We start from the raw sequence: 12,082 nt of genomic DNA on the forward strand, positions 1-12,082 counted from the left end.
AGTAATGATGATCTCTTTAGTAGTCTGTTGGCGCCCTCTCCTGGAGGAATAGTTTGCTTGCTCTTGGACATTCTAAAAGAGAGGTCATGATAGACATTGAGCTTCTGAGCTCAATTGGGGACAGTCATGGGTGATGAATGTTTGCAACCTACTGCGAAGCCTCATACCGCAATATAAGGAACGTCAAATACTAAGAAAGGGCGGCCTATGAAAGAATTACTACTTTCAATAAGTACACTTAAACGGCTAATTGGGAATAGAAAAACTGTAAAAAGCCCTCTGAGAAAGCCCCCCTCTAACCTTTGATAGTAAGCTTTTCTGTAGTCTGCCTGTTGATGTATTTTCCGTTTGAACTGTGCACAACATGAAGAGACGGAACACTGGCGGCTTGTCACAATGCCCCCCGATGACATCACAATAGCGCTGCTGCCTAGAAAACAAGCTGCGCAGAAGAAGTTGTTCTTTGGGTGGGAGGGTGGGCTAGTGGAAGGAGGGGGCAATCTCTTTTTTTCCCGGGTGGTAGGGGGATGACAGGAGAAGGGAAGCGGGTGGTGAGAAAGGTACAGAGGGCAGGGTTTGGGGGCTGGGAAGGAAAGGGAAAAGATTAGGGTTTGGGGATGATGAAAGGGCTTTCTACGGGTAAGGATGGCAAAGGGTGGCAGTGACGGAAAGTCAGGCAACCTGTCCTGTCCGTCTTTTTGTATCGTGAATTGGAAAGACTGCAAGGGGGAGGGGAGTTGCTTGCGCCCTAAAGGAGGAGTTATTCAGATTCATTGCAGTGGGCGGCGGCTGCAAAACGCACCATTCTTGTTTTTGCTCTGCAAAGCAGCCTTTTCAAGGGTTGGCTTGGGTGACAAAATGTCTTGTGTAGGCGTGGGTTTGTCTCCCTCTCGCTCTCTCTCCCTAAGATGTGTCCGGCATAGGCCAGGGTGCCACTCGAGGCCCAAACCAATTCTGGTTATCGCTTCTCGGCCTTTTGGCTAAGATCAAGTGTAGTATCTGTTCTTATCAGTTTAATATCTGATACGTCCCCTATCTGGGGACCATATATTAAATGGATTTTTAGAACAGGGAGATGGAAAAAGAGCTTGCTCTGTCCACTCCACGCATTGACCTGGTATTGCAGTACCTCCAGGAACGGTGCACCCCTTCTTAACCCAGTTTCCAAAAGCAGAACTCAATTCACCTGATTCATATTAGCCCGATTTAATGAATTGGAAGAAAGCATACGTCTTCATATGCACCTCAATTTGGCCCATTCACTTTTCACACTTCCTCCTTTTGTTTTTTATCTTTCACACTTTTGACTTTCTTTATTCATCCAAATAGCAAACTCATCACCACTCAACCTGACCAACTCGGCTATGTCCCCGTGCTGCAGTTCTCTGTCTTATCTAGATCATTTGCAATTGAATGGAATAGATCCCTTTTGGACAAAGTGGATTCACCTGCTGCTGCAGTGACCACAGGTGTGATAAGATCTAGAATTGGCATCTGGTGCGATCTCTCCGCTTCCACTCCAAAGAAAGTTACCTGTTTATTCCTATCATGCATTGGTTTTTGGGGTTTTCTTTGAGTAATGATGATCTCTTTAGTAGTCTGTTGGCGCCCTCTCCTGGAGGAATAGTTTGCTTGCTCTTGGACATTCTAAAAGAGAGGTCATGATAGACATTGAGCTTCTGAGCTCAATTGGGGACAGTCATGGGTGATGAATGTTTGCAACCTACTGCGAAGCCTCATACCGCAATATAAGGAACGTCAAATACTAAGAAAGGGCGGCCTATGAAAGAATTACTACTTTCAATAAGTACACTTAAACGGCTAATTGGGAATAGAAAAACTGTAAAAAGCCCTCTGAGAAAGCCCCCCTCTAACCTTTGATAGTAAGCTTTTCTGTAGTCTGCCTGTTGATGTATTTTCCGTTTGAACTGTGCACAACATGAAGAGACGGAACACTGGCGGCTTGTCACAATGCCCCCCGATGACATCACAATAGCGCTGCTGCCTAGAAAACAAGCTGCGCAGAAGAAGTTGTTCTTTGGGTGGGAGGGTGGGCTAGTGGAAGGAGGGGGCAATCTCTTTTTTTCCCGGGTGGTAGGGGGATGACAGGAGAAGGGAAGCGGGTGGTGAGAAAGGTACAGAGGGCAGGGTTTGGGGGCTGGGAAGGAAAGGGAAAAGATTAGGGTTTGGGGATGATGAAAGGGCTTTCTACGGGTAAGGATGGCAAAGGGTGGCAGTGACGGAAAGTCAGGCAACCTGTCCTGTCCGTCTTTTTGTATCGTGAATTGGAAAGACTGCAAGGGGGAGGGGAGTTGCTTGCGCCCTAAAGGAGGAGTTATTCAGATTCATTGCAGTGGGCGGCGGCTGCAAAACGCACCATTCTTCTTGTTTTTGCTCTGCAAAGCAGCCTTTTCAAGGGTTGGCTTGGGTGACAAAATGTCTTGTGTAGGCGTGGGTTTGTCTCCCTCTCGCTCTCTCTCCCTAAGATGTGTCCGGCATAGGCCAGGGTGCCACTCGAGGCCCAAACCAATTCTGGTTATCGCTTCTCGGCCTTTTGGCTAAGATCAAGTGTAGTATCTGTTCTTATCAGTTTAATATCTGATACGTCCCCTATCTGGGGACCATATATTAAATGGATTTTTAGAACAGGGAGATGGAAAAAGAGCTTGCTCTGTCCACTCCACGCATTGACCTGGTATTGCAGTACCTCCAGGAACGGTGCACCCCTTCTTAACCCAGTTTCCAAAAGCAGAACTCAATTCACCTGATTCATATTAGCCCGATTTAATGAATTGGAAGAAAGCATACGTCTTCATATGCACCTCAATTTGGCCCATTCACTTTTCACACTTCCTCCTTTTGTTTTTTATCTTTCACACTTTTGACTTTCTTTATTCATCCAAATAGCAAACTCATCACCACTCAACCTGACCAACTCGGCTATGTCCCCGTGCTGCAGTTCTCTGTCTTATCTAGATCATTTGCAATTGAATGGAATAGATCCCTTTTGGACAAAGTGGATTCACCTGCTGCTGCAGTGACCACAGGTGTGATAAGATCTAGAATTGGCATCTGGTGCGATCTCTCCGCTTCCACTCCAAAGAAAGTTACCTGTTTATTCCTATCATGCATTGGTTTTTGGGGTTTTCTTTGAGTAATGATGATCTCTTTAGTAGTCTGTTGGCGCCCTCTCCTGGAGGAATAGTTTGCTTGCTCTTGGACATTCTAAAAGAGAGGTCATGATAGACATTGAGCTTCTGAGCTCAATTGGGGACAGTCATGGGTGATGAATGTTTGCAACCTACTGCGAAGCCTCATACCGCAATATAAGGAACGTCAAATACTAAGAAAGGGCGGCCTATGAAAGAATTACTACTTTCAATAAGTACACTTAAACGGCTAATTGGGAATAGAAAAACTGTAAAAAGCCCTCTGAGAAAGCCCCCCTCTAACCTTTGATAGTAAGCTTTTCTGTAGTCTGCCTGTTGATGTATTTTCCGTTTGAACTGTGCACAACATGAAGAGACGGAACACTGGCGGCTTGTCACAATGCCCCCCGATGACATCACAATAGCGCTGCTGCCTAGAAAACAAGCTGCGCAGAAGAAGTTGTTCTTTGGGTGGGAGGGTGGGCTAGTGGAAGGAGGGGGCAATCTCTTTTTTTCCCGGGTGGTAGGGGGATGACAGGAGAAGGGAAGCGGGTGGTGAGAAAGGTACAGAGGGCAGGGTTTGGGGGCTGGGAAGGAAAGGGAAAAGATTAGGGTTTGGGGATGATGAAAGGGCTTTCTACGGGTAAGGATGGCAAAGGGTGGCAGTGACGGAAAGTCAGGCAACCTGTCCTGTCCGTCTTTTTGTATCGTGAATTGGAAAGACTGCAAGGGGGAGGGGAGTTGCTTGCGCCCTAAAGGAGGAGTTATTCAGATTCATTGCAGTGGGCGGCGGCTGCAAAACGCACCATTCTTCTTGTTTTTGCTCTGCAAAGCAGCCTTTTCAAGGGTTGGCTTGGGTGACAAAATGTCTTGTGTAGGCGTGGGTTTGTCTCCCTCTCGCTCTCTCTCCCTAAGATGTGTCCGGCATAGGCCAGGGTGCCACTCGAGGCCCAAACCAATTCTGGTTATCGCTTCTCGGCCTTTTGGCTAAGATCAAGTGTAGTATCTGTTCTTATCAGTTTAATATCTGATACGTCCCCTATCTGGGGACCATATATTAAATGGATTTTTAGAACAGGGAGATGGAAAAAGAGCTTGCTCTGTCCACTCCACGCATTGACCTGGTATTGCAGTACCTCCAGGAACGGTGCACCCCTTCTTAACCCAGTTTCCAAAAGCAGAACTCAATTCACCTGATTCATATTAGCCCGATTTAATGAATTGGAAGAAAGCATACGTCTTCATATGCACCTCAATTTGGCCCATTCACTTTTCACACTTCCTCCTTTTGTTTTTTATCTTTCACACTTTTGACTTTCTTTATTCATCCAAATAGCAAACTCATCACCACTCAACCTGACCAACTCGGCTATGTCCCCGTGCTGCAGTTCTCTGTCTTATCTAGATCATTTGCAATTGAATGGAATAGATCCCTTTTGGACAAAGTGGATTCACCTGCTGCTGCAGTGACCACAGGTGTGATAAGATCTAGAATTGGCATCTGGTGCGATCTCTCCGCTTCCACTCCAAAGAAAGTTACCTGTTTATTCCTATCATGCATTGGTTTTTGGGGTTTTCTTTGAGTAATGATGATCTCTTTAGTAGTCTGTTGGCGCCCTCTCCTGGAGGAATAGTTTGCTTGCTCTTGGACATTCTAAAAGAGAGGTCATGATAGACATTGAGCTTCTGAGCTCAATTGGGGACAGTCATGGGTGATGAATGTTTGCAACCTACTGCGAAGCCTCATACCGCAATATAAGGAACGTCAAATACTAAGAAAGGGCGGCCTATGAAAGAATTACTACTTTCAATAAGTACACTTAAACGGCTAATTGGGAATAGAAAAACTGTAAAAAGCCCTCTGAGAAAGCCCCCCTCTAACCTTTGATAGTAAGCTTTTCTGTAGTCTGCCTGTTGATGTATTTTCCGTTTGAACTGTGCACAACATGAAGAGACGGAACACTGGCGGCTTGTCACAATGCCCCCCGATGACATCACAATAGCGCTGCTGCCTAGAAAACAAGCTGCGCAGAAGAAGTTGTTCTTTGGGTGGGAGGGTGGGCTAGTGGAAGGAGGGGGCAATCTCTTTTTTTCCCGGGTGGTAGGGGGATGACAGGAGAAGGGAAGCGGGTGGTGAGAAAGGTACAGAGGGCAGGGTTTGGGGGCTGGGAAGGAAAGGGAAAAGATTAGGGTTTGGGGATGATGAAAGGGCTTTCTACGGGTAAGGATGGCAAAGGGTGGCAGTGACGGAAAGTCAGGCAACCTGTCCTGTCCGTCTTTTTGTATCGTGAATTGGAAAGACTGCAAGGGGGAGGGGAGTTGCTTGCGCCCTAAAGGAGGAGTTATTCAGATTCATTGCAGTGGGCGGCGGCTGCAAAACGCACCATTCTTCTTGTTTTTGCTCTGCAAAGCAGCCTTTTCAAGGGTTGGCTTGGGTGACAAAATGTCTTGTGTAGGCGTGGGTTTGTCTCCCTCTCGCTCTCTCTCCCTAAGATGTGTCCGGCATAGGCCAGGGTGCCACTCGAGGCCCAAACCAATTCTGGTTATCGCTTCTCGGCCTTTTGGCTAAGATCAAGTGTAGTATCTGTTCTTATCAGTTTAATATCTGATACGTCCCCTATCTGGGGACCATATATTAAATGGATTTTTAGAACAGGGAGATGGAAAAAGAGCTTGCTCTGTCCACTCCACGCATTGACCTGGTATTGCAGTACCTCCAGGAACGGTGCACCCCTTCTTAACCCAGTTTCCAAAAGCAGAACTCAATTCACCTGATTCATATTAGCCCGATTTAATGAATTGGAAGAAAGCATACGTCTTCATATGCACCTCAATTTGGCCCATTCACTTTTCACACTTCCTCCTTTTGTTTTTTATCTTTCACACTTTTGACTTTCTTTATTCATCCAAATAGCAAACTCATCACCACTCAACCTGACCAACTCGGCTATGTCCCCGTGCTGCAGTTCTCTGTCTTATCTAGATCATTTGCAATTGAATGGAATAGATCCCTTTTGGACAAAGTGGATTCACCTGCTGCTGCAGTGACCACAGGTGTGATAAGATCTAGAATTGGCATCTGGTGCGATCTCTCCGCTTCCACTCCAAAGAAAGTTACCTGTTTATTCCTATCATGCATTGGTTTTTGGGGTTTTCTTTGAGTAATGATGATCTCTTTAGTAGTCTGTTGGCGCCCTCTCCTGGAGGAATAGTTTGCTTGCTCTTGGACATTCTAAAAGAGAGGTCATGATAGACATTGAGCTTCTGAGCTCAATTGGGGACAGTCATGGGTGATGAATGTTTGCAACCTACTGCGAAGCCTCATACCGCAATATAAGGAACGTCAAATACTAAGAAAGGGCGGCCTATGAAAGAATTACTACTTTCAATAAGTACACTTAAACGGCTAATTGGGAATAGAAAAACTGTAAAAAGCCCTCTGAGAAAGCCCCCCTCTAACCTTTGATAGTAAGCTTTTCTGTAGTCTGCCTGTTGATGTATTTTCCGTTTGAACTGTGCACAACATGAAGAGACGGAACACTGGCGGCTTGTCACAATGCCCCCCGATGACATCACAATAGCGCTGCTGCCTAGAAAACAAGCTGCGCAGAAGAAGTTGTTCTTTGGGTGGGAGGGTGGGCTAGTGGAAGGAGGGGGCAATCTCTTTTTTTCCCGGGTGGTAGGGGGATGACAGGAGAAGGGAAGCGGGTGGTGAGAAAGGTACAGAGGGCAGGGTTTGGGGGCTGGGAAGGAAAGGGAAAAGATTAGGGTTTGGGGATGATGAAAGGGCTTTCTACGGGTAAGGATGGCAAAGGGTGGCAGTGACGGAAAGTCAGGCAACCTGTCCTGTCCGTCTTTTTGTATCGTGAATTGGAAAGACTGCAAGGGGGAGGGGAGTTGCTTGCGCCCTAAAGGAGGAGTTATTCAGATTCATTGCAGTGGGCGGCGGCTGCAAAACGCACCATTCTTCTTGTTTTTGCTCTGCAAAGCAGCCTTTTCAAGGGTTGGCTTGGGTGACAAAATGTCTTGTGTAGGCGTGGGTTTGTCTCCCTCTCGCTCTCTCTCCCTAAGATGTGTCCGGCATAGGCCAGGGTGCCACTCGAGGCCCAAACCAATTCTGGTTATCGCTTCTCGGCCTTTTGGCTAAGATCAAGTGTAGTATCTGTTCTTATCAGTTTAATATCTGATACGTCCCCTATCTGGGGACCATATATTAAATGGATTTTTAGAACAGGGAGATGGAAAAAGAGCTTGCTCTGTCCACTCCACGCATTGACCTGGTATTGCAGTACCTCCAGGAACGGTGCACCCCTTCTTAACCCAGTTTCCAAAAGCAGAACTCAATTCACCTGATTCATATTAGCCCGATTTAATGAATTGGAAGAAAGCATACGTCTTCATATGCACCTCAATTTGGCCCATTCACTTTTCACACTTCCTCCTTTTGTTTTTTATCTTTCACACTTTTGACTTTCTTTATTCATCCAAATAGCAAACTCATCACCACTCAACCTGACCAACTCGGCTATGTCCCCGTGCTGCAGTTCTCTGTCTTATCTAGATCATTTGCAATTGAATGGAATAGATCCCTTTTGGACAAAGTGGATTCACCTGCTGCTGCAGTGACCACAGGTGTGATAAGATCTAGAATTGGCATCTGGTGCGATCTCTCCGCTTCCACTCCAAAGAAAGTTACCTGTTTATTCCTATCATGCATTGGTTTTTGGGGTTTTCTTTGAGTAATGATGATCTCTTTAGTAGTCTGTTGGCGCCCTCTCCTGGAGGAATAGTTTGCTTGCTCTTGGACATTCTAAAAGAGAGGTCATGATAGACATTGAGCTTCTGAGCTCAATTGGGGACAGTCATGGGTGATGAATGTTTGCAACCTACTGCGAAGCCTCATACCGCAATATAAGGAACGTCAAATACTAAGAAAGGGCGGCCTATGAAAGAATTACTACTTTCAATAAGTACACTTAAACGGCTAATTGGGAATAGAAAAACTGTAAAAAGCCCTCTGAGAAAGCCCCCCTCTAACCTTTGATAGTAAGCTTTTCTGTAGTCTGCCTGTTGATGTATTTTCCGTTTGAACTGTGCACAACATGAAGAGACGGAACACTGGCGGCTTGTCACAATGCCCCCCGATGACATCACAATAGCGCTGCTGCCTAGAAAACAAGCTGCGCAGAAGAAGTTGTTCTTTGGGTGGGAGGGTGGGCTAGTGGAAGGAGGGGGCAATCTCTTTTTTTCCCGGGTGGTAGGGGGATGACAGGAGAAGGGAAGCGGGTGGTGAGAAAGGTACAGAGGGCAGGGTTTGGGGGCTGGGAAGGAAAGGGAAAAGATTAGGGTTTGGGGATGATGAAAGGGCTTTCTACGGGTAAGGATGGCAAAGGGTGGCAGTGACGGAAAGTCAGGCAACCTGTCCTGTCCGTCTTTTTGTATCGTGAATTGGAAAGACTGCAAGGGGGAGGGGAGTTGCTTGCGCCCTAAAGGAGGAGTTATTCAGATTCATTGCAGTGGGCGGCGGCTGCAAAACGCACCATTCTTCTTGTTTTTGCTCTGCAAAGCAGCCTTTTCAAGGGTTGGCTTGGGTGACAAAATGTCTTGTGTAGGCGTGGGTTTGTCTCCCTCTCGCTCTCTCTCCCTAAGATGTGTCCGGCATAGGCCAGGGTGCCACTCGAGGCCCAAACCAATTCTGGTTATCGCTTCTCGGCCTTTTGGCTAAGATCAAGTGTAGTATCTGTTCTTATCAGTTTAATATCTGATACGTCCCCTATCTGGGGACCATATATTAAATGGATTTTTAGAACAGGGAGATGGAAAAAGAGCTTGCTCTGTCCACTCCACGCATTGACCTGGTATTGCAGTACCTCCAGGAACGGTGCACCCCTTCTTAACCCAGTTTCCAAAAGCAGAACTCAATTCACCTGATTCATATTAGCCCGATTTAATGAATTGGAAGAAAGCATACGTCTTCATATGCACCTCAATTTGGCCCATTCACTTTTCACACTTCCTCCTTTTGTTTTTTATCTTTCACACTTTTGACTTTCTTTATTCATCCAAATAGCAAACTCATCACCACTCAACCTGACCAACTCGGCTATGTCCCCGTGCTGCAGTTCTCTGTCTTATCTAGATCATTTGCAATTGAATGGAATAGATCCCTTTTGGACAAAGTGGATTCACCTGCTGCTGCAGTGACCACAGGTGTGATAAGATCTAGAATTGGCATCTGGTGCGATCTCTCCGCTTCCACTCCAAAGAAAGTTACCTGTTTATTCCTATCATGCATTGGTTTTTGGGGTTTTCTTTGAGTAATGATGATCTCTTTAGTAGTCTGTTGGCGCCCTCTCCTGGAGGAATAGTTTGCTTGCTCTTGGACATTCTAAAAGAGAGGTCATGATAGACATTGAGCTTCTGAGCTCAATTGGGGACAGTCATGGGTGATGAATGTTTGCAACCTACTGCGAAGCCTCATACCGCAATATAAGGAACGTCAAATACTAAGAAAGGGCGGCCTATGAAAGAATTACTACTTTCAATAAGTACACTTAAACGGCTAATTGGGAATAGAAAAACTGTAAAAAGCCCTCTGAGAAAGCCCCCCTCTAACCTTTGATAGTAAGCTTTTCTGTAGTCTGCCTGTTGATGTATTTTCCGTTTGAACTGTGCACAACATGAAGAGACGGAACACTGGCGGCTTGTCACAATGCCCCCCGATGACATCACAATAGCGCTGCTGCCTAGAAAACAAGCTGCGCAGAAGAAGTTGTTCTTTGGGTGGGAGGGTGGGCTAGTGGAAGGAGGGGGCAATCTCTTTTTTTCCCGGGTGGTAGGGGGATGACAGGAGAAGGGAAGCGGGTGGTGAGAAAGGTACAGAGGGCAGGGTTTGGGGGCTGGGAAGGAAAGGGAAAAGATTAGGGTTTGGGGATGATGAAAGGGCTTTCTACGGGTAAGGATGGCAAAGGGTGGCAGTGACGGAAAGTCAGGCAACCTGTCCTGTCCGTCTTTTTGTATCGTGAATTGGAAAGACTGCAAGGGGGAGGGGAGTTGCTTGCGCCCTAAAGGAGGAGTTATTCAGATTCATTGCAGTGGGCGGCGGCTGCAAAACGCACCATTCTTCTTGTTTTTGCTCTGCAAAGCAGCCTTTTCAAGGGTTGGCTTGGGTGACAAAATGTCTTGTGTAGGCGTGGGTTTGTCTCCCTCTCGCTCTCTCTCCCTAAGATGTGTCCGGCATAGGCCAGGGTGCCACTCGAGGCCCAAACCAATTCTGGTTATCGCTTCTCGGCCTTTTGGCTAAGATCAAGTGTAGTGTTGTTCGAAGAGGTGGTTTAAGCTCCAGGCCACCTTAGTACAATGATACAATGCACACTGGAAGGTTGCGCTTGCTAGTACTCTGGGTGGATAGTATATTCATCTAGTGGAAAACATGGCCCTACCAGGATCGAGGCTATTAGACTGAGTAAGGGTGGGGGGCTATGGTACAACGTGCCCCAGGACTGACGACCCTGGAGTGAGTCTGAGCTTGCTGGCTTGGGACCCCGGCAAGCCTTGGGCTCTGTAGCACACCGTACCTTGCCTTTTCATACTTTATGAGCATATTACCCTATCCCGGCCTTCTGGCTAGGAAGGGAAATTTTTATAATCCCGGTCGGAGGTCTGGTCAGCTTTGGGCTGAGAAACTAACACCCGGTTGGAGGTCCGGGTCAGCTTCGGCTGAGAAACCAACACCCGGTTGGAGGTCTGGGTCAGCTTCGGCTGAGAAACCAACACCCGGTTGGAGGTCCGGTTAGCCTTGGGCTGAGAAACCAACACCGGTTGACGGTCCGGGCAGTTTCGGCTGCGAAACCAACAACTAGTAGCTCTCTACTCCACTTGGGTAAGATGCCTGGGTGGACGCTGGGAGCAACGACAAGGCTCAACCAGGCTTCGGCTTGGGGGAGCACCGAAGATCCCTGACCCTTGCTGTGGCCTTCTGGCTCGGAGGGACGGGGTTGATTTTTGGGGACTCTCTCCTCACGGTGGGGTCCACACGAATCCTAGCCTTTGCACTGTTTTTGGTGTGACTTCGGTCATGCATTTTTTGTGGTGCTTTGGAAAGCTTCATTAAATCAAAAATCTGTTCTTATCAGTTTAATATCTGATACGTCCCCTATCTGGGGACCATATATTAAATGGATTTTTAGAACAGGGAGATGGAAAAAGAGCTTGCTCTGTCCACTCCACGCATTGACCTGGTATTGCAGTACCTCCAGGAACGGTGCACCCCTTCTTAACCCAGTTTCCAAAAGCAGAACTCAATTCACCTGATTCATATTAGCCCGATTTAATGAATTGGAAGAAAGCATACGTCTTCATATGCACCTCAATTTGGCCCATTCACTTTTCACACTTCCTCCTTTTGTTTTTTATCTTTCACACTTTTGACTTTCTTTATTCATCCAAATAGCAAACTCATCACCACTCAACCTGACCAACTCGGCTATGTCCCCGTGCTGCAGTTCTCTGTCTTATCTAGATCATTTGCAATTGAATGGAATAGATCCCTTTTGGACAAAGTGGATTCACCTGCTGCTGCAGTGACCACAGGTGTGATAAGATCTAGAATTGGCATCTGGTGCGATCTCTCCGCTTCCACTCCAAAGAAAGTTACCTGTTTATTCCTATCATGCATTGGTTTTTGGGGTTTTCTTTGAGTAATGATGATCTCTTTAGTAGTCTGTTGGCGCCCTCTCCTGGAGGAATAGTTTGCTTGCTCTTGGACATTCTAAAAGAGAGGTCATGATAGACATTGAGCTTCTGAGCTCAATTGGGGACAGTCATGGGTGATGAATGTTTGCAACCTACTGCGAAGCCTCATACCGCAATATAAGGAACGTCAAATACTAAGAAAGGGCGGCCTATGAAAGAATTACTACTTTCAATAAGTA

The 12,082-nt window shown here is 46.7% G+C and overlaps 7 non-coding genes across 7 annotated transcripts; all 7 read left to right on the forward strand.

Moving 5' to 3' along the window:
- Window positions 1–960: 960 nt before the first annotated feature.
- On the forward strand, window positions 961–1,151 carry LOC142270668 (U2 spliceosomal RNA). Its single transcript, XR_012735914.1, has one exon. It is a non-coding gene; the product is annotated as a U2 spliceosomal RNA (small nuclear RNA).
- Window positions 1,152–2,538: 1,387 nt separating this feature from the next.
- Window positions 2,539–2,729, forward strand: LOC142270684 (U2 spliceosomal RNA). Its single transcript, XR_012735927.1, has one exon. It is a non-coding gene; the product is annotated as a U2 spliceosomal RNA (small nuclear RNA).
- Window positions 2,730–4,116: 1,387 nt separating this feature from the next.
- Window positions 4,117–4,307, forward strand: LOC142270696 (U2 spliceosomal RNA). Its single transcript, XR_012735938.1, has one exon. It is a non-coding gene; the product is annotated as a U2 spliceosomal RNA (small nuclear RNA).
- Window positions 4,308–5,694: 1,387 nt separating this feature from the next.
- Window positions 5,695–5,885, forward strand: LOC142270709 (U2 spliceosomal RNA). The gene has a single exon (XR_012735949.1). It is a non-coding gene; the product is annotated as a U2 spliceosomal RNA (small nuclear RNA).
- A 1,387-nt stretch (window positions 5,886–7,272) lies between these two features.
- LOC142270722 (U2 spliceosomal RNA) lies at window positions 7,273–7,463 on the forward strand. Its single transcript, XR_012735960.1, has one exon. It is a non-coding gene; the product is annotated as a U2 spliceosomal RNA (small nuclear RNA).
- Window positions 7,464–8,850: 1,387 nt separating this feature from the next.
- On the forward strand, window positions 8,851–9,041 carry LOC142270673 (U2 spliceosomal RNA). Its single transcript, XR_012735917.1, has one exon. It is a non-coding gene; the product is annotated as a U2 spliceosomal RNA (small nuclear RNA).
- Window positions 9,042–11,230: 2,189 nt separating this feature from the next.
- On the forward strand, window positions 11,231–11,423 carry LOC142270725 (U2 spliceosomal RNA). The gene has a single exon (XR_012735962.1). It is a non-coding gene; the product is annotated as a U2 spliceosomal RNA (small nuclear RNA).
- The last annotated feature ends 659 nt before the right edge of the window (window positions 11,424–12,082 follow it).

The sequence above is a fragment of the Anomaloglossus baeobatrachus genome, unplaced genomic scaffold, assembly GCF_048569485.1.
Source record: "Anomaloglossus baeobatrachus isolate aAnoBae1 unplaced genomic scaffold, aAnoBae1.hap1 Scaffold_3312, whole genome shotgun sequence".
In the NCBI taxonomy this organism is placed as follows: Eukaryota; Metazoa; Chordata; class Amphibia; order Anura; family Aromobatidae; genus Anomaloglossus; species Anomaloglossus baeobatrachus.